Source organism: Dipodomys merriami, unplaced genomic scaffold (genome assembly GCF_024711535.1).
Source record: "Dipodomys merriami isolate MVZ:Mamm:240054 unplaced genomic scaffold, mDipMer1.0.p SCAF_13, whole genome shotgun sequence".
NCBI lineage: Eukaryota > Metazoa > Chordata > Mammalia > Rodentia > Heteromyidae > Dipodomys > Dipodomys merriami.
In genome coordinates, this window is record NW_027202604.1 from 21,620,447 (window position 1) to 21,642,781 (window position 22,335).

At 40.1% G+C, this 22,335-nt stretch overlaps 1 protein-coding gene across 2 annotated transcripts in view; it reads left to right on the plus strand.

Moving 5' to 3' along the window:
* The window catches only part of Synpr (synaptoporin), a 284,651-nt gene that overhangs the window by 135,929 nt on the left and 126,387 nt on the right, over window positions 1-22,335 (plus strand). The window lies entirely within an intron of this gene.

Consider the following 22,335-nt stretch of genomic DNA (forward strand, 5'->3'; position numbering starts at 1 on the left):
TATATATATATATATATATAGATAGATAGATAGATATAGATATAGATATAGATATGTGTGTGTGTATATTCATTTATAAGTTCTTAATAGCTCATTGTTTTCTCCCAAGAACTAATTCATGTCTTTCTGATAGGCATAGCTCTAAGAAGTACAGAAGGTTCATTTTAATGAGCTTCTTGGTGATGTTTCTAGCATCTGCTAAAATAAATGAGGTCAAAATAAGATTGAAGAGATCTTCAATTGCTTTAGCATCTAACAAACTGACTTTATTATCTAGGAAACAGAAAAAAAGTGAAAGAACCTGCCGATTACGGATATAATTAAACTCCTGCACTTCTAGCAGAAGTCTTAGTTGAACAAATTCTAATTTGTATTACCTATGAAAGAGGAAAATTTCCCTGAAGAACTACACAGACACAGATAGCTCAAACTGTCCTGTGGCTACAGTGACTATTTCACAAGCTTTGGTCCAGGAAGAGACTTGCCTTTCAAGATATAAAGTTACAGGATGCTTGTGGTGTGACTGAGAGTTGAGCTATTAACTTCTTCCTCTTGCCATTGATCACTCTTTGGTGGACTCTTCCAACCCACTTCTTATCAATCATCTTTCCTTTTAAGACTCAAGTTTCTCCTTACTTGTTTCCTCCCAATCTTAATTATGAATGTACCTTTTCTGACAATATAGGCATTTGGGTACTAAACTCTGTTTTGGGTGTACGATAAGATCTTTGATGAATATATTTTAATCAAGACTCAGGCCATCTACTGAGGATTATTTCTTCTTAATCTGTGTGGTTTACATTGACAGCACTGCCTCTACTTCTCAGTTTTTGTAATTATTTAGCTTTTGCTACAGAACAAATCATTCCAAGTGACACTATTTATACAGTTCATGATTCTGTGGGTTAGCAATTTACCTAAACTGAGATGAGCTGTTTGCTAATACCGAGAGGGCTCACTCGTCTATTTATGGTCATTTTTAAATGAGTTACAGTCTCTTCCTTTCTAAGGATTAGCTATTTATCAACTGAGAAATTCCGAGTATTTTTTCCATAGGCAGTAAATGGCCATGCTTTTAATCCTCAAGATGGTGCGAGAGAGAAGGCAAATGAGGAGAACTTTAGTTCAAAGCCAACGTGGGCAAAAGAAATTTCAACAGAAAATGCTGGGCACTTTTCCCCTGCCTAGGCTGGCCTTGACTTGCAATCTAAGACTCCAAAATAGCAAGGATTACAGGCATGAACCACTAGCACCCACCTCATTCCAGTTATTTTAAGAACCAGGATTTATGTGATTTATCAAATTCGCCCAGCTTAATACTTATGGAAATAGAGTCCTTAAACTCTGAACTCATCCAGAAACTTCTATGCAGACTTTATAGTTTCTTAATCCTGCCAAATGATTTCCATTAAACCGAGTTAAAGGGAAATGTTGCATTTCCTCATCCAACACTCTTCCTTGATACTTTCTCCTTCCTTATTATCCAACCGACCACTAACTCCCATCCTCCAAAATATCTTTCAACCTTTCCTCTCCATCGCCACTCCTCTCTTTCCCTAGACCTCCCATAAAAATTGTTCCTCTTTTTCCCTCTTTTTTTCTCCCATATCATCCTCCAAGACATTTGGCATATAGCCACATCAGTGACCATGTCTAAATTCAAGTCTGTGTACCTATCTCCTCTCCCCTCTTGACTATGCTCTGCCAACTTCCCTTTGATGTCAAGTTAGGGGCGTATATAACCTGGGGACATTGAACACCGTGTTCCATCTTCATGGAGCCTTAACATATACCACTCTCTCTGCCAGAACACGCTTTCTGCTCTGATTCCCTTCATCCATTATTAGTCATCTTTCAGCTAACCTAAATTATCCTTATGGCTATTTAATCAATGTTTCTCCCATTAAATTATACGATATATGAAGCCAGAAAGCTCTGCTCTTGCTCACAATGCAGTAACTGAATATAGTAGTGTTTAATGCGTATTTAGCACTCAATAATTAATAAATATTTGAAGAAGAGAATGAGTGAACAAATGAATGGGCAGCCTTGTGTCCATGCATAACTATGTATGAGTCATAGTGTATGTCCTAAACAGCTTATATTCTTACTGAGAAAAGCAGCTGTGTATATTATTTAAAATAAAACATCCTGTAAAAACTTAAAGCCAATGAAAGAGATTCTCCTGACAGCAAAGGGAAAAATAGGAAACCTGTATTAGTTTTTTACTCTTGCTGTAAAAGCTGACCACAAACACAGTGCCTTCAAGCAACACAAATGTAGCTTACAATTATGAAGATTAAAAATCCTAAAGTCAGTGTCAGCAAGGCTGCATTCTTTCTTGAAGCTCTGGGGTAGATTGTTTTTCCTTGCCTTTCCCTGCTTCTAGAGGCTGCCTACATTCCTTGGCTCATGGCCTCTTCTTAACCCATAAACTGTTTTGGCCTTCTGTAAAAGAAAATCTCTCCCTGTCTCTTTCTCTCTGTCTTTCTCACTCTGTATATCTCCCTGTCTGTCTCTGTCCTGCTGTCCTTCTCTCCCTCTGTCTCTGTTTCTCTCTCTCTCTCTCTGTTTCTCTCTCTCTCTCTCTCTCTCTCTCTCTCTCTCTCTCTCTCTCTCTCTCTCTCTCTCTCATATCTTCTTACATCATATCTTCTTTTCTAACTGACCTATCTGCCTTCTTAGAAGGATCCACTTAGTATTCTCACTGTGCTCAGTCAAATCATTTACCCAACTCAGTCTTTAAGTTAATTTCATGTGTAAAGACTCTCCCCATGTGAGGTAATTATATAGTAGATTAGTATATGAAAGTCTCTGGATGTTCAGTATTCTGTCTATACAGAGTAGTAAAGGAATGATCTAAGAGAGATTTTTTACTCTTAAATATAAAGGTAGGGAAGACACTCCAGGCAAAGACAGCAATGTATGTGAGGGCTTATAGTTAGAAAACAATGGAAGATGATGCTAGAGAGGGGGAAAAAGACATGACAGAGGTTTCTCATGCTGTTCTTAGGCAAAGGGGCCAGTTGATAACTTGGGGGAAAGAAAGGCAGTACAGTGGCTAGCAACTGCAGCAAGGGGGAGCTTGTATGTCTTGGGGAAAGGCAGGAGGCAGGTGCAGCCTTGGTCTTGATGGAAAATTGCAGGAGCACTCTGGGCAAGTGATGAGAGTGGCCTGGGCCAAGGAGCAGGTGCACTGAGAAGCAGCAGGTGCATTGAGAAGGAGCTAGCAGGTGCACTGAGAAGGAGCAGGTGCACTGAGAAGAAGCAGGTGCTCTGAGAAGAAGCAGGCGCACTGAGAAGGAGCATGTGCACTGAGAAGGAGCTAGCAGGTGCATTGCTACAGGTAGAATGAGAAGGAGCTAGCAGGTGCACTGAGAAGGGGCTAGCAGGTGCACTGAGAAGGGCACTCAGTTGTGATTAATATCAGGAACATAGCCAATCAATTTAGGTCACTGAATGATGGGAAAGAGGCATGCAAATAGAATCTCAGGGTGTGGTTTTTTTGTTTGTTTACTTTGGTGAAAAGACAGAAGGAGGTACCATGGATGGCAGCTGGACAGTTCTAAAATGAGGCTGTCCTCAACTTTTCTAGGAGACACCTGAAAGAGAACACAGCCTTCAGGTGGTGATTAAACCCAGCATCCTAAGGCCATACTAAAGAAGTGGGTTTGTTGTATCATTTACACTTCTTTGGACTTGCTGTATTAAGAAATGAGAACATCGCGTGGCACTATAATCTTAGCTACTTAAGAGGCTGACATTTGGAGGTTTGTAGTTTGAAGTCAAAGAAAATCACTAGACTCCTTCTCCAAAATAACCATCAAAAAGCTGGGCTACGGATGAGGCTCAAGTGCTAGAACCCGAGCCTAGCAAACATGAGGCCCTTAGTACAATCTCCAGTACCACTAGGCCCTCTCCCCTCTCTCAATAACAAGATCAACTTCCTATGAGGCAAACTCTACAATACCCAGCTCTTTCTGCTTTTCCTCTGGCATTTCTCAGGGAACATAAACACATCAACCGATAAAAGCAGATGTAGTCTTGTCTTCTTTTACTTGAGAAAGTCTGACACCTTCTTACATCTTTGTTCTGGCCTTTATTTCTGGATGTGCATCAAAACAGCTTTTCTAATCTTTTCCCCACAAACCACTGGTTTTGTTAGGCATTTGGATTCCTTCCCAGCACCTGCCAAATTCAATGATGAGACTAAGTGGGATCAAAAGGAACTCAAGTCCCTCGACATTCTCACCCTGTGGCAAGGTCTGCTTGCCTTTGAGTGCTCCAAGGTATGGATGAAGTTCAAGAGAAAGAGAGAGCCTCCAGATCTGGCACAAGATCTCAAGTCAGAGGTTTCAGGGTTCAAACTCCTAATGTTAGCACTTACTTGCTGTATAATGAAAGCAAAATACCATGGTGTGGGCCCCAGTTTCTCTAACTGTAGAACAAGATTAATAGCTATCTTGCACATGTTCAAGAAAGGTGATTTGAGATGAAAGATGTAGAGTTTGGTAGTCAGAGCACATAGAGAATGATCTAGACATCTCAGTTATTTTTGTATTTTCATTAGGAGAACTTTACCACTAACAATAACTATCTTGTGATTCTTTTTTTTTTTTTTGGTCATGGGGCCTGAACTCTGGGCCTGGGCACTGTCCCTCAGCTCTTCAGCTCAAGGCTAGCACTCTACTGCTTGAGCCACAGCGCCACTTCCAGCTTTTTCGGCTTATGTGGTGCTGAGGCATTGAACCCAGGGCCTCATGCATGCGAGGCAAGCACTGTCTAGTGATTTTTTTTTATTGTGAAAATACCGTACAGAGGGGTTACAATTACATGGGCAAGGTAATGAGTACATTTCTTATCAAGCATTGTTGCCTCCTCCTTTGTTTCCCCTTCCCTTCCCATCTCCCACCCCCGTCTAGTGATTCTTAAAGAAAGATTGGATTTTGTGGGTAAATACAGAAAGGAAGGCCTATCTGCTCTCACCCTCCAGCCTTGTCTCACAGAGTTCTTCTTTCTCATTGTAGCTCTAAGAGCTTCTTTTCTTTCCTCACTCATGCAAAGTGCTTGTCCTTCTCCACATCATCTGCATGTGTTTCTTCCTTCATCCATCTCTAACTCTCTGCAGAGCTAGCTCCTGCTCAATCTTTCAGGTCAGAGTGCTCTTCCTGCAAAGAAATGCCTCCTATTCACATTATCAGAGAAGACCCCACTAGTCTCAAATTCTTTAGTGCCTCCTACAAACTATATATTGCTTGTGCCTTAACTGCCTATTATTAGTTTTATATTTGTTTATGCAGGCATTGTGTCATTCCTACCAAGCTTTAAGCTCAAAGAGAGCAAAGTCATTACACACACACACACACACACACACACACACACACACACACACACACCATGATCACCCTCTACAAAGTACCCAGTACTTAGCATATAATAGTATATAATCAATATATATTTATATCTACAAGATTTTTTTAAGAAAAACATTCACTGACCTCTGGGGGGGAAATCATTGCAAACAAAATTGCTCCACGAAGCATTATATATCAAATAAAATCTTAAATTCAGTGGTATGAGTTGATAGTCATTAAACTTTAATTTAGGATAGTGAGTTAATCATCTATTTTCCCAGCATACAGGTCACCAGCTTTCTAACCATTGATATCAGAGGTCATGGAAAAGCATTCTTCCTAAAGTGTGCATTGATATATAATGAGCTGAGACTTGTCTCTTCCAAATAATGACAATCTCTTATATCTGTTATGGCCAGGAAGAAATGAAAACATTAGCCTGGCAAATGATTCTTTGCATACTTCTGTGTGTATCCATTAGAACATGCATTCTCAGCCAATCTCTTCTAAGGCTTTGTTGCTTTCAAGGAGCCTCCTGGGTATCACGTTCCATTTGTTATAAGGGGAAATGGGCTGCTGTGTGGGACCCTGGGCCGCAGGGAAAGGAGAGAGGTTGGACTTCACATCTCTGCTCTGCAGACTCAGATAAGATGTCACAGAAAGTTCACGCCTCGGTTGCTGCTAAACGGGTCCCTCAGAGACCAGTTGATGACATTAGTTCCTGAGCTCACACATGTGCCAGTGAGTTTCCCAGAAGGCTTTGTGCTGCCGCCGTCTCCCATAATCCATGGAATGGCATTTAGATAAAGTAATTTTTTTTAACTGTGTAGCTGTTTGTAGCTTACCTTTTCTATGACATGATTTTTATTTAGGTTAGCTCTCTTCTAAAAAGCTGGATGGGACTTTGGAAAGCAGTTTGGAGGGTCCTTAGAAAGCTAAAGATTGACCTCCCTTATGACCCAGTCATACCACTTCTAGGCATCTACCCTGAACAACAGGAACCAATATACAAGGACACGTGCACCTCCATGTTTATTGCAGCACTGTTCACAATAGCTAGGATATGGAAACAACCCAGATGCCCCACCACAGATGAATGGATCCAAAAATTGTGGTATCTATGCACAATGGAATATTATGCAGCCATTATAAATGACAAAATAATGGCATTTGCAGGGGAATGGATGGAGCTAGAAGGAATCATGTTGAGCGAGGTAAACCAAGAGCAAAGAGACAAACGGTACATGGTCTCCCTGATAAGTGGATGCTAAATCCAAAATGTTAGGTGATACGACAAAACTAACAGGACTTAAGAAACAAAGAACTCCCACTCATCTGGTCGAACCACTACTAAATATCCCCATGCTGCTGATCACATGTATGGTGTATAACATGTGAACACCGTCATATGTTATAGACTGTGATAGACAATTTGCTCCAGGAAAATTAGAATGAACTTGTGACTTTAAATGAGCATCATTATTCCACAAGACTGTGAAATTCAGTAAATTATGTAATTACTTAATCACAATCAAAAAAAAAAAAAAGAACCTTGGGGAAGGTAGGGAGGGAAGGGATGGTAGGGGGAAAACAATGGAGGGGGTAACAATGCTCAATAGGAAGTGTACTCATTACCTTACTCATGTAACTGTAACCCTGTATAGTATCTTTACAATAAAAATTAAAAAAAAAAATAAAAAGCTGGATGGGGGCTGGGAAGGTGGCTCAGTGGTAGAACGCTTGTCTTGCATGCATGAGGTCCTGGGTTTGATTCCTCAGACCACATAAGCAGGGGGGAAAAAGCCGGAAGTGGTGCTGTGGCTCAAGTGGTAGAGCACTAGCCTTGAGCTGAAGAGCTGAGGGACAGCACCCAGGCCCAGAGTTCAGGCCCACGACCCGACCGACCCCCCCCCCCCAAAGAAAAGCTGGATGGCTCAGAAAAATAAATAAATAAATGAAATGAAAAAAGAAACAGAAAGACAAAGATGAAGAAAAAGAAAATCCAGATCCTATGTTTTTCTAATAGGTGGAGTTTGGGTGCAACGGGCGGCGGGGGGGGGGGGGGGGGACAAGGAATTGGCTAGTGACACAATTCTAAGGGAAATGATTGATGGTAATATTGGGGGAAAATGGAATGTGTGGGATCAGAGACCTAAATGGAGGTTAGACCTGGGGAGTGCATTGAAAGTAATGGTTTTCTAGAACACAGCAGGTAAGTTGTGCTGCCCTGTCAGAGTGAGGCTCCTTGAACTTCTGGGTTGGTTTGTTAGCTCCAAGGGGTATCTGAATCCTCCATGTGAATTTTATTCTTTTTAGTCAGTTGTGGGGCTTAAACTCTGGGTCTGGGTGTGCTGTCCTTGAGTTTTTCAGCTCAAAGTGAGTGCTCTACCACTTGAGCCACAGTACCACTTCCATTTTTTTTTTTTTTTGGTGGTTTATTGGAGATAAGAGTCTCATGGACTTTCCCGCCTAGGCTGGCTTTAAACTATGATCCTCAGATCTCAGCCTCCTGAGTAGCTAGTATTACAGGTGTGAGCCACCAGCACCCAGCTTTTATTCATAATTTTTACGGACACATACTGAGTTGTAAGGGGTTTCACTATAACACTTTCATACATGTATACAATGTATTTTGATTAGATTCATCATCTATAACTCATTGTTTATCACCCTGTATGAAATTTTGAACATATGGGTAAAGGAGAAGTTCCCAATGGACTAGATCTATAACTTGCCATACTTTCCCAAAGGGTAAACTGAGGCAAAACATCTCCATGTTTTACCCCACCAAGGCTTCGGAGGTGACCATTATCCAATTTTTCCCCAAGCAAGTTCATTGTTTTGCGATTTCTCATATGAACATGGACTCTGAAACATTGTATTCTTCTAGTTCTTTTTTTCCCTATTTTGGCATACTGCTTCAATTCAGTTTCCCTTTTACCTCTTACATTAGTGCCTTTTCTATTCATAGTGCAGGGGATGAAATCAAGATCCTCAGATATGCTTAGCAAGGGTTGTACTGCTGAACTGTACCTCTGCACCTGAATGCCTTTTAGTCAACATCCTGCTCTACTTATTTCCTTCAAGATTCTTACTTGAACAGTGTTTGTTGAACCCCTCTGTCTATTTGATATAAACTTGAGAGTTTCATCCTGTTCACAATGAGAGGATAAGTACATTTTCATTAATTTAACAAGTTCCTATTAAGATCCTGCTCTGAGCTAGGTTAGAAGCTGTGCATTCTACCTACCCTGATGTTACTTCTTTCATTTCCATCTTTATTTATCTTCCCCAGAGAATTTTCCTTCTGGTATTTCTCCTATTCTTACCTTACCCTGCTGCCTGTCTAACTGGTGGCTTGCTCTGGATTTATTTGCCTTCAGTGAATAGACTAATTTGCAGAAGTTCATCTTAGATAACTCACATATTTGGGGGGTTGTTGAACCAAGAGATGTTCCTGTACCCCAAGGGGGATCCAAATAAGGAAGGGAAATTCCTCAATGGCATTGTGACTGTGATCTTTATTTGTTCTGCTTAATGAAGTCCATGTCCCATCCTCGTCCCTCATTGTCCTAATCTTCTTTGCTACAGTCATTATTGACTCTCACTTCATTATGTATTAAGTCTTTCCCTTCCATTTTATTCCTTTGTAAGGCATTACAACCTCCTTAGCCACATTTGCTCTTCCTTCTTGTCTCTTAGAGGAGAATTATACCACACATTCATTAAACACATGGTTTTGTTGTTGTTGTTGTTTACAACTGCCCTTTGCAAGGCCCTTTCTACTTCTGTTTCTATTCTCACATCTTCCTGCAGCCTATGTGAGACTATGTTAGTCTCCTGTTAGAATTGCATCTCGGTTTTTGGCATAATTGTCTCTGGTTCCTATGAACAAAAATAATGAGTAGGGTAGTATTTTAATCTTGTTAGAGTGTTAACAAGTGTTATAAGTTTAGCTGGGGATCAGAAGCTGACATTTTGCAAATAAGTCACTGCCTTTTTCTTATGGAATCCTTAGATGACTGAAGTGGATGGAGTAACATTTGTATCTCTACTTATCATTATGGTCTATATGAACTCTGATAATCATTGGGCTTCAGAAATGAAAACCAATATATTACATCTTAAATAATTTGATGTCTTTTATTGCCTCTTAGATTTAATCAATAGAAGATGGTGGGAATTTTTCTCTTATTACGTAGGCAATAGTGCTCTGTACATGAAATGTATAGCCCCTAGGCGATAGTGATCTTTCAGCTCATTAAAACATAATGAGAAAAGGCTGCTGTCTCATAATGAGTCAGAACTAAATGGTTCTTAAAACAATCAATAAAAGATTATAAGAAAGAAAATTTTTGTTAAAGAAAGGAGAATCTCTTTCCTTATAAGTGCTTCCGTAATGTGATAATAGAACAGGTTTAGACTTCCTTGTGGTAAAAAATGTCATTGGTATTTTGATTAAGATTACTTTTAAATAGTAATGAGAACCAGTTTCATATATATTAAGTGCAAAATCTATAGTGAATTTTGCATATACATATGCACTCATTTGTAGGTTACTTTATAGTATGATCCCAATTTTCAAAAACTTTTAATGATGGAAAGCTTCAAAACATACAAATCATACAAAGTAAGAGAAATAAGGCTCTAGTTCTTCACTGTCTAGTTCCACCAATCAACTCATACGCGGTGTTGTTTGATTTACAATCTCACACTAGTTCAAGCACTTGTCATTTCTCTCATAAATATATTAGTATGTACCTCTCAAAAGTGTTTAATGCAAAAAACATCACTGTCATATCACATATAAAATGAGCAATAATTCAGTATCATCAGATAACACATTTCTAAGTAGTTCATTTATTTTCCATTTTTTTCTTATAGTTCTCTGGTGGTAAAAAATCCACACCTTGTGATTGGTTGATATGTCTGCTTCTTAGGATTTTCTAATCTAGAATCTCTTCTTCCTCTCTTTTTTCTCTGTTTGTATCTTTCTTCCCTCCTCCCTCATTTTCACTTTTTTTTTGTATTTCCATGCCTTTTTATATTTTGTTTATAGACTTGAATAACAAGGTATTTTCCTCTGAAAAGTTTCTCAGGGCCTCAGTTTTGCTGATTTCGTCCCTGTGATGTTCTTTTACTTATTCTCACTCCTGATTTTTTTTTTTTTTGTAAATTGGCAGTTGTGCCTAAATAGTTGCTCAAATTCAAGATTTGTTATTGTGTCATTAATGCCTCAAAATGGTTTAGTCTTCCATTAGAAGCACATATCATCTAGTCCTCTCTCTCTCTTTTTGTGATATCAGTCATTAAATACTTAGTTATTAACTCATTATGGATTGTATGTTAGTCAGGTAGGGATGCTATAACAAAATACCACTGATTGGGTGGCTTAAACAACAAACATGTGTATCTTGCATTTCTGGGCAATAGTCCAGTTCAAGGTGCTAGCTGTATAGGTTTAACTCTGTGGCCTCCCCTGTCTCCCATGTTGTGCTCAATGAAGGTACATGAAGAGTAAAAGCTAGTGTGCCCTCTGGTGTTTCTTCTTTCTTCTTTTAAAATTATATTTTAGTTATCTTTAAGTAGTTGTACAGAGGAGTTACCATTCAACAAATCAGTTTATATGTACACTGCATCTTGATGGATGTCACCCTTTCCCCATTCCTCCATCTCTCCTAACCCATCCCCTCCCCTCAATTTTCTTAATTTCATGGGCTATACATTGAATATTATGATAAAATTCTCCCTTCTACGTCTCTTCATTCCCTTACCGTCCCCACTCCCTGCCACAGCTTTCAAGTGCCCATTTCCTGCTATTCATTTTGTTGGAGTGTGCATTCGTTTTTCTAAAGAATTTCTGATGTCTCTTCTTGTGGACAACAATCCTATTTGATTTGGGGACACATTTATATGACTTTACGTAACCTTAATTTCTTCCTCAGGGTCTCCATCTCAAAATACAGATAGATTAGGCATCAGAGCTTCAGCATGTGAATTTTGTTGAGGGAGACATGAATACTTAGTCCCTGCCAGCGTTTAAAAGGGTGATATTCTAATTCCATCCTTCGTTTTACATTCTTAGCATGATGAGAATGTCTTCCCCTGTTCTCTTTGGTTTTCTACTGGTAAGACCCTTAAAGAAAATGCAGAATAAATGGTGAATTCTTTAACTATTTTCAAACAAATAAGCATATTGACTAATCTCTTCTAAGTTACTAATTGAGTTTTTTGTTTCATTGTTCTTTGCCTCCTAGTTATAAGCTCATGGATTTAAATTTCCATTTGTAACTGTGTGACTTTGGACAAGTCACTTAATCCCCCATCGAGCATGGACCACTTCCCCTGCAATGGGAGCCATGGTACAAGCCTTACAGGGTTACAAGATTTCAATAAAACAGTGTTTACAAAGCACTGCTAGATTCAATGGAGTAGCTTTGTGATTATTATATTTATTATGATCATATTTATTATGATTAAATACATAGTTATCATGATTATTATTATAGAAGAAAACATTACTTGAGAATGCGTACTTCAGCTGCTCCATTAGAACTTCTCCTCTGGTGTAGGGAATGACATCATAAGCTTGTTTTAGTCTTCTTCTTTTCCATTACGCAATCATAATGATACCCTTTGGTAAGTTCCTGGTTGCTCCAGGTTATCAGAAGATCCTGTCTCCTGTCTGAAAGCTTTGAAAACAGATTTACAGGTCAAAGATCAGCATAGTCCAAATAATTTCATAAATTCTGCAAGTATAGGGGGGAGACAAGTTGTAAGGTGTTCAAAGGAGGTAGATACAGAAAGATGTTTTAATCTCTATGTATGACTATTTGCATGTTTCAAAATTCTTGGGACAATAAATGATCATATGACTAATTCTAGGTTTCTACCTCTCAACATAAGCTTAAATGTAGTGTCTGTCTATATACGTGACCCATAATTGGCAAGCCTGGAATTGTATTTAAAAAAGCAACAAAGGGCAATAATCAACTGCCACTGTTCCATCAATGGAACCCTGTGTTCTCATTAAGATAACGTTGGGCTTTAAAAAGAATGATGAAAGATGAGAGAAACTTCTCTGCTTCATCACTCTTTCTGACTGGTGTACAGTTGTTAATTGAACACAGACAATTGATTATGGATCAACAGGTTTTTTTCCAAAATAAACCTGTAATAGTCTAAATTGCTTCATGGGTACAAATAAATACAACCCTAGATGATGAAATATGTAAATGTGAAGGAAGTCATCCAGATACTTGACTTCAACCAGATCTGAATCCTAACTGCAATTTTATGGACCTGGTCATTTGGAGCCTAGTCTAAAAATTAAATAGAAGAAAGAGCAGAAGGGTATGGCTCATTTTCAAAAATGTTGAAAAACACATATGCCACATTCCCATGATGGTGTGGCTGCTGGCAAGGAAGATTTTGTGTTAGTACCTTCAAATGCACTTGCTGAACTATACCAGGAGTTTAGTTTGTTCCTTTCTTACCAGACAGAACTATGAAAATAAAGGTAAGACAACCATCATCAATTATTTTCTTTGCTTCACCAAGGTGCAGTTAGGGGAGGCATACTGATCTGCTTTAATAAAATACCTATATCTGGGAAAAGAACAGGCTAGCACTGACCTATATGTGTTATTCTAGTTATTTGGGAAGCAGAAAGATTAGATCAGAAATGAAACTGGAAGCCAAACAAAAATGTTAGTGAGGATGCATCTCAACAAACAAGTTGGGAATAGTGGTACATATCAATAATCCAAGCTACAGTAGTAGGAGAATTTCATTCCAAGGCCAGCCTGGGCAAAAAAATAGCAAGAGACTGAAAAATAACAAAAGCAAATGGGGCTAAGAGAGCATATGCCTAGCAAGCTCTGAGTTCAACTCCCAGGATGACCTCCTCCCCAAAGTGGCTTATTCACAGCTTTGAAAACTGAACGATCATTCTGGCACCTATGAGAACTACCCCCTCCCCAATGGCTATGTCACATCACATATGCTATCCTGTTAGTTCATATTTACACGAATGCAGATTGTCTGTTACAAACTTCCATATATCTATACTTAGAAATTTGAGGGTTTTTTTGTTTTGTTTTCTTTTCAGAAGATCATGAAGAGCTTCTGACTTTCCATACTGCTGCTCATATCTCATAACCATGGCATAATATGCCATTGACTGAATGTTCCTTGTTTATTTAACTGCATTTATAGTCTGCATTTACTTCCAAACTGCCTTTACTGCTTCAAACATGTCTTTTAGTTTAAAGATGGGTGTCAAGTTTTATGTGGGCGAACAAAATTTAGTCTCAAGCACAAATTTAACTTGGAATCCAAGGGTCAGAGTTAAATGTACAGACTACTGTTCATAATGACTCCAAACTCTATTGGCACATGACCAAGTCCTGAATGGGTTTGACCATGCTGACCTGACTTGGTGACATGTCCTGGGTACTTGCTTTGCTTCAGTTCCATTTTACCAACCAGTCCCAGTGGCAGACAATGCAGAATGACTAACTCCACGACCATTCCCAGAGCATGACCCCTTGCAGTCCTCCTCTTTAAAGCTTAGAAAAATACTCACCTACAGCCAAAGGTGCCTATGAACCCAGCAGCTATTTTGTGACTATGAGGCAAAATGTCATTCATGCCAAGAGATGCTGACCCAGACATCATTAATGTCTAAAAACAAAGGACTTCCTGCTATATACCAAAATGAATTGTTTAAAACCATTTCTGTCACCTGCAACCACTTTACTAACCAATCCCCAGTCTACAGAGCTAAAGACATTAAAACAGATGCTTCTTTGCCATGTAAATAATGTGGAGTTAGTTCTCCTATAGGAACTAGCCAGAATTTTCCAGCTGATGTCTGGCTGCTATGTCATAGAGATTATACACAGATGTCAAGGTGGCCAGCAGGCCACACTGCCTTGTTTTTGACAGAATAAAATGGAACTTAGAAGACATCAGAGCCATGGACATAGATAGTTTATGTACAACAGAGAAGGAAAAACATATAGCTCTATAAGGCAAAGCTTTATAACAGTAGTTTCCAGTGCCAATCTTTATAATAGTAGTTTCCAGTGCCCTCAAATTAAATTCTGTTACATAGAACAGGAGAAGGGGCAAAAAACCCCATATAGGTCCACAGGGCAAAGCTTTCTAACAGTAGTTTCCCATGCCCTCAAATTAAATGTAATTCTACTGTCTGTCGGGGACAACTTGTGGATCTCACTGGAGACTTTTCACAGAGAGTCACGGAAGTCTCCTGGGTGAAAATATTTTACATGCATGTAGTAAACATCAACTGAGGGCAGAAAAAAGGTGCTTGTCGATTTCCTTAGGGAGAAAAAAATCCAATCACCAGAAGGAGAAGATAAGGATTAGGCAAAGCACCATAGAAATGCAGAGTGAGCTGAGAGTCCTCCTTGTCCAGTGGGAGAAGTTGGGGGAGGGGGGCACTCCTGTGTGGCAGGTGGAATGTAAGAGAAGCCAGGGTTTGTTTTTTTTTTAAAAAAAAAAAACAAAACCAACCCTCTTTCTGCATTGGAAAATATCCCAGCAGGCTGTACTTCGCTTTTGCCGCAGTAGTGTGGAAGTGATTGACACCTTTAAATGACAGTGTTCCCCGGAAATGCTCTTCAAGTGGCTCATCAGCCCAAGACAAGCCACAAAAGGAGGGAGGACTAGAGGGGCTCTGTGGAGGGGGTGGAGTGGGAGGGTTTGGGCCTCTCGAATCTATAGGCTGTTGAGAGACTTAGCTGCTTGAAGGTAAGAAAGCCAACGCCCCCGGCTGTGGGAGGCTGGCAATTAGAAGGAGGGACTTGTCAAGTATAATTGGCATAATCTACTCATAGCAGGCTTTTCAAATATTCCTATCACACCAGACTCCAGCTCTGATTTCCCTTCCCCAGGGATTGTGATGCCGGGGAGTGAAGGCTCAAGTTGCTGAGGCAAAATGTAGATGGTTGAGGCTTTCTCTCACAGAAGCACCATGTAGCCCTCACATGGATTCCCGAACACTAGCATGGCAGAGAATCCTTGGTAGAAAGCCTGCAATCCATATGTCTGCAGAACTCTTTCCAGAGTATGATCCAGATGAGAGACACTCCCTCCTCCCCTCAGCCTACGAAAAGATGGGAAAAGAGAATAAATTCACACTTTAGGAAGGAGGCAGCTCTGAGTTCAAACCATGGCTTCCTCCTCTTACGGATCAACCATGTGCCCTTTGCTCATGCTGGGGGATCCATTTCCTTGTTTGTAAAAAGATAGGTTAGGGTTCTCCTTTACTGAGTGCTGAGATCATTCAATCAGTGAAGGTAAATAATGCACTCATTGAAGAATACAATGAACCACCTGTGCTTATGTTATTATTAGCATTGTCATCATTATTCACTTGATAAAATTTATGAGCCACCTACAATGTTTTGGCAAGGTGAGGAAGGCACGGTTCTGTTGGCAAAGCATTTCCAGATTGTTGGGTAAGTAGGACACATTCCCCTATTTCCATATTTCCTATTTCCTCTCACCCTATCTTCTTTCAATTCATATATTACACAACAGCCCACATGGACTTGCATGCTGAAAACCTCATTCCCTGGTAAGATCCAGGTTTCTCCACATTGACAAACTGTTGTTGAGCATTGTTGATCCCAGGTCACAGATTACAAGTGCACAACTCTACCCTCACAGCACAAGAGTAGCCATGGACTACACACAAAGGAAGAGGTGTGGCTGGATTCAGCATGTGGGCCAGAGGTTTGGGACCTCAGCGAGGCCTTTCCTGACACACTTCCACTGGCTTCTTCAACTGAGTCACCTCCTTCTTTCTGCCTTAGGACGTTGTTTGTTTCAGTTGTACCCATGGCCTGGTCCAAATGTGCCTCACCTATGCATCTTAGACTTGCTGCCCCTGTGAAATGCTTCTTCACACTCTTACCAAAACAAATCAGGCATGCTTCCTGGCTTTTGCTTAGCCCTCTGCTCTTGCACACAGCCATGGCCCCTTCTCTCTCCTTCAAATGTACTCCCCCCCTAAGCCACTAAAGTGACTGTCACCAGAGCAAAGCGCTGCCACAGGTCTGTCCATATCCTCAAAGAGATAGAAAGCTCCCTTACTATGGGGTGGGAGGAGGCATATTTTTAAAAATGAATTTATTTGTTGGTGGATTGGTTTAATTTGCTTAGCTAATGAACATTCAGGAGACACATCGTGCATGCCAAGCACTATACCATGTGGTAGAGACTCAGCAGTAAACACAAACTAATCTACCACCTTTCTTCACAGAACTGGGAAAGCAAAACCAAAAACAAGTAATTAAATAATGACACACAAATGCAGTAGTACTGAGACCCGAGGACCACAGCGCAAAGCCAGCTGAAGCAGGAAAGCCCTTGAGACTCTTACCTCCAATTAACTAGCAAACAAAACAAACCAAAACAGAAATGGAGCTGTGGTTCAAGTAGTAAAGGCCTTGAGTGAAAATGCTCAGAGATTGCCCCCAGTCTCCCTGAGTTAAAGCCCAGCACCAGCACAAAAAATAAAAAAGAAGGAGGAGGAGAAGGAACGTGCTTGGCTGGGTGATTTAAAAGCACAAGGTGGAAGTCACCTGGAATCAGTTCCCTGGCATGAGCCATCTGTACCTCGCACATTCCCTTGAGGGAATCCTTAGCAGACGGACTCAGGTGTATGAGAAAGAAGCGTTTGTCTCCTACAGCTGCAGGTGGCCTAGGGGGTAGGCCCTACTACATCAACAAACTGTGTTAAGCAGATGAGTACTTGAATGGAAATGAGTGAAAGAATAAACAATTGAACATGATAGAAAGAAGCATAGACAGCAAAGCTGTCCTATGGTGGCTGCAGTATGCTGGAGTACTTATGATTGTGCTAATCCAAGCTCAGAGGGATTCTGTTGGTAGGTTGAAATTGGCCCTGGTAGAAATATTTGTACTACAGGAACTGGCAAATACTATAAATCACAGCTTTATTCCCCAGAGATCTGATTATTGGTGAAATGACTATCACTCCAGGTCCCAAGTTTCCAGTTCCTCTTCTATCAATCTTATTCCTCTCATTAGTTTCCTCCTGGGCTTACATACCAAACTTTGGGAAATGCCGCCTCCCTGACTTCATTGCAGACCAAGGATCTCTCCATGAGCCATTAATCAGCTTATTTCCTGTCCTCCTCCAAACTACTGCTTTCCACTGTGACTTGCAAATTAACCAAGAGGATTAATAGCATCTTTCATTGATATTCTACGTTTGGTTCAGTTAATTTCAAGGAGGAAGCTGCTTGCCTTCTTTCTAGGGGAAACCTTGAGTGTCATGAACTGTGCTACGATAACATTCTTTCTATGAGTGATTACAGATTCTTCCTAAGCCAGTTCTATTACCTTTCTCCTAAATGTATTTCTAATCAGGCTACAACAAAGCAACTCCCTATTGGCTAATTTTGTTCATTCCAAGAGTAATTTTTTGTTGTTAAGAGCAGAGTCATGGATCATCTTTGACAGTTGTGAGATGAAAGTTCATTGTAGGATATTTATTTTGGTCTTCTGGACTCAAGGGAGGTGAATGGCTGGGCCAGTGGTTTTGATATTAATTATCTTAGAATGTGCTGGAAAGTTATTTTTCTCCTTTGTTTGAGGAAAATTGAGAATCTGAGGCAACACAGGGACAAGGAATTTTTAGAACTCCACTTGAGTGGGGAAATGAACTTTTTCAGGCAAAAGTCTAGAAAGGTGAGTTAGTAAATTGTATTATTAGCGAGAAGGCATGTATTGGCCAAGGACAAATGTGAAGAGCCCAGAATTTGGGGGAAATAACACACTGTGCATGCACACATGCATACTTGCACACGTGCACATGCACACACACACATACACACAGTGTCTTCATATTTCTGGTCACGTTGCTTGTAGTCACTGGTGAATCAGCCTTAGCTGGAGATCGTTCACCTTGGTTCCCATCTCACACCTTTTTCCAACTCCATCCTATCTGCTCTGGCCTTTCTCCCGCCCTTAGCCTTCTATGACCCACCTCCAGGTTTTGGAATCTCCTAACTGAACAACAGAATGTTATCTCTCCTGTCTTCCAGAAGGGAGTTGGTATTAGCCTTGTAAGCCTAAGCACCTGAAAGTTACACAAATCTTCCTCTCGCTAACATTAATATTAATAGGCTCTCAGAGCATTGGTGTGAAGTGAAGGAAATGTCTGTCTTTTAATGATGTTTTCCAAGGCTTGCTCTTAATTCCTCCACAAGGAGGAATTCTCTCTTTTCCTAGCAGAGAGAAAGAGGATAAAGCACCTGTTCTGCCTTGTTAGTGAGCTAGCAGGTATGTGCTTATGAGACCATTTGGGGAAAGAGAGGCTTGAGTCACTAATGACTTGTGGCTCATTTCTAACTAAAGAAGCCTGGACCATGCTGGAGAGGTAATTCAGTGGTAGTGTGGCTGCCAAAAATATGCAAGTCCCTGAGTTCCATCCCAACACCTCAAGAAAACAAAACAAACAAAGAAATTGATTAGACCATTGGATAATCATCTTACTCATCTGGGGTGAGAGGGGGCAGTTCCTGTGATTGTAGAGCTAATTGAAACACCCTGTCAAGCAATCTAGAGACCTCATCCCAACTCTGCTATTGGCAGGCCGAGTTGGGGCAAGTGATTTTTCTTTCTAGCTACAGCTTGTCCAACAATGTAGTATTAACAGCAATAGTTGGAGTAATCATAATATAAGAAGAAGGAAAAAAAATGAACAAGAAAATGTTTGAATGTTTTTTGAGGGCTATGAGCCAGATACTTTACATGTGTTCTCTGAGCTAGATGGACAACCATCATGTAAGTTAAGTACTATTTCTCTCAAGCTCTTTCACCATTAAACTGCCACTTGCTCTTCCATTGACCACCCACAGCTTTAACTTCCGGTCTAGGACAGCCTTGCTCCCAAACATCTGACATCATTTCTAATTATTTTATGTGTAGATTCTTTTTGGTCCACCCTACTCCTCCAGGATTAAGCTCCATGATAGCCAGAGAGTGACCTTTAAAAGTTTGTCTTTTCTTTGACATGTTTACCTTTCTGTACCCCCAAAACTGGGTCAAGGAAGTAGTCCTTTAAACAACCAGTATAAATGAATCCATCAGTGAGCCTGGACTGAGGAGATATGGGAGGTGAGCTTTGGAGAAGTTGAATTACTTTTCCAGTGTCACACAGCTAGGCATTGAGACCTACAGTTCTGTTTTACCACCTAAGGTGAAATGGTTGGGCTATACACTGGAAGTAGGGGATTTCCACAATTTCCTCCTACTCACCATTTCTCCGCATCACCAGAAAGAATGTCCCCTGTCCACCCTACCTGCCAAGAGCCTACAGTCCCCTCTTCCCACTGTGTCTTGATGTATTCCAATTATAGAACCAGGCCCCTGGCGGATACACACCGAAGGGGTTGAATTAACTCTCCCAAACATGAAGTTAACTGTCCCTGTAATATGTTATTCACTCAGCAGGATCCCATTCTTCCAGTTTTCTACAGACATTATCTGTTTAAATCCTCACCAAACCCATGTGAATTTGATATCTCTCACACAGTATGAGTTCCCTTTAATCAGTGAGAACCATGCAGGAAAAAAAAAAACAGAAAGCTACAGGTATATTTTTGTCAACTGAGGTACAATGTCTTATGCTTTCAGAGCTCAGTAAAGGCTAAAAGGAAAAACAATATGTATGGTTTCTATAGGCAAACTCCTTCTTCCACAAATCTAACATTTGAATTAAATACATTACTATCATTCTATCTGAAGTTTATTAATGGTGGTATTCTTAATGCCTTACTGCATTAAAAGCACTGTGATTATAAAATGAAAAGCCATTTTATAGCTGTTAAGCACTGAAATTAACAGATTTAGTTTTATGCCCGTATACTTTAACTTGCTACATTTTAGTGTCCTAAGGACATGCAGTAGTTTCATTTTTCTTTCTTTCTTTTTTTTTTGTGGGGGGGTCCGGTCGTGGGACCTGAACTCTGGGCCTGGGCGCTGTCCCTCAGCTCTTCAGCTCAAGGCTAGGGCTCTACCACTTGAACCACAATGCCACTTCCAGCTCTTTTTTTCTGCTTATGTGGTGCTGAGGAATCGAACCCAGGGCCTCAGGCATGCAAAGCAAGCGCTCTACCACTGAGCCAACTTCCCAGCCTGGTAGTTTCATTTTTAATGCAACTATTTGGAGGTGGTTGTGCTATCCTTCCATATTTTTAATATAAAAATATAACATTTCACAAACATACATGCCTTTATAACACTACTGTCACAAGAAGATGGGATCATATGTGTTATGTGTTTTACAGATGAAGAAATTTGGAGAACGGAAGGGCTGTCTATTGGGGCTTTGAATGCCATTACTATTCTTTCTTGTAGAAGGCTTATCAAAATCTTATCTTGACATGAAAGAAGGGCAGGAGTTAGGATATCCAGTATTATGCAGTGAGATGTGCACTTGAACATCGAACAATTCAAATCACTAATCATTAAACAATTTGAATCATTTCCTTTTTAATCCTGTGGATATTAAGGACTGACAGGAAGAGAATATTTAAGCCACAAGAAGTAACTAAACCCACACCACAGCCTTCAGCCCTGCATTGTGTGCCTCTTCCTGATTGGGGGCAGGGAAGAGAGAGTTGCTAAGTAGCTTTTCACAGCTGTCAGCTCCGTCAATCAGGCCAATGAGGAAGAAAAGCAGGGAACAGTCAGGTTTGATGGTTTTTTTGTTTTTTTAATTTCTGACTACTTAGATGTTGTTTCACTGGGACTAAAAGTCATTCAGATTTAGTTAAGAATTAAGTCTGTAGTTCCTACTTGACAGCCTGGGACATCTGATCAAAAAGCACCCACGATGTTAGCATTTATTGAGTATTTACATTGGGTCAACCTTGCTAACACATCTCAATACATTTTGCTCTTTCTATATCAAATATATTGCTTGGCTGGCTTGCTTCTATTTAAAAAAAATACTGGTTTTTAAAATGAATAAAAATGTCACACATATACACCACAGGACCACAAAGATTTTATGATTCAGTCCTTGTTAGCCAGTCTTTTATCACTGATGTTTAGTAGTCGATTAAGAAAACTAAAACTTGGGGTGTCTTCTGTTTTTTTTTTTTATCCTGGCTAAGGCAGCAGGTGTTACAGAAAATATTCCTTTCACCGCTGAACTGTCTGGACAGGTGATCTTGTCAGTGCCAGAAGCCTTCTTCCCCACAGTCATGGTTTGTCACAAACAGCAAAACAGCCCACAAGAGTTATTGTCATGTTATTTTGTTGATAAGGAAAACAAGTGCTTGGGGACACTAAACAATGTTCCCAAGGACATGTATCAGAGCCCACGCATGGACTTGACCCCTACAGAACAAATAACTCCTCTCACTGTGTAGGGAGAGACCTAATAGTGACTCCAAAATTATCAAAAATTTGAATATTACAGTATGTGTTAGAGTTACATACATTTGGCCAAATTTCTATAGCGATAAGCAAGAAATTCTCTAGCTGAACTATGAAGTAGACCTTCCTGGCATCTATTTTTTTTCCTATAAATCTCGTTGTGGTTTTCTGCAACTAGGTTTTGGTGCCTACCTCCCCAGAGATTTATGTTTTCCCCCAGGATCAAGAATGCCATTAACTGACAGGCACAAAAGCTTTTAATAGTTGACTTGGAAACAGCAACTAAAATGAGAGATAATCACCTCTGAGAGTGAGGCTGAACTAGACTGAGATCTTGTGCTCTGAAGTAAAACTTCCTAGATACCAACACTTCTTCAATGCTTTAACTCTAGAATTCAGTAGCCATGCTTACTAGAAAAAAAAAAAAACAGTCTATACTATTTCCAAAGATAGATCACATTCATTGCAAAATAGACCGCCATGCAAAAAGGTAAAACACACACACACACACACACACACACACACACACACACAC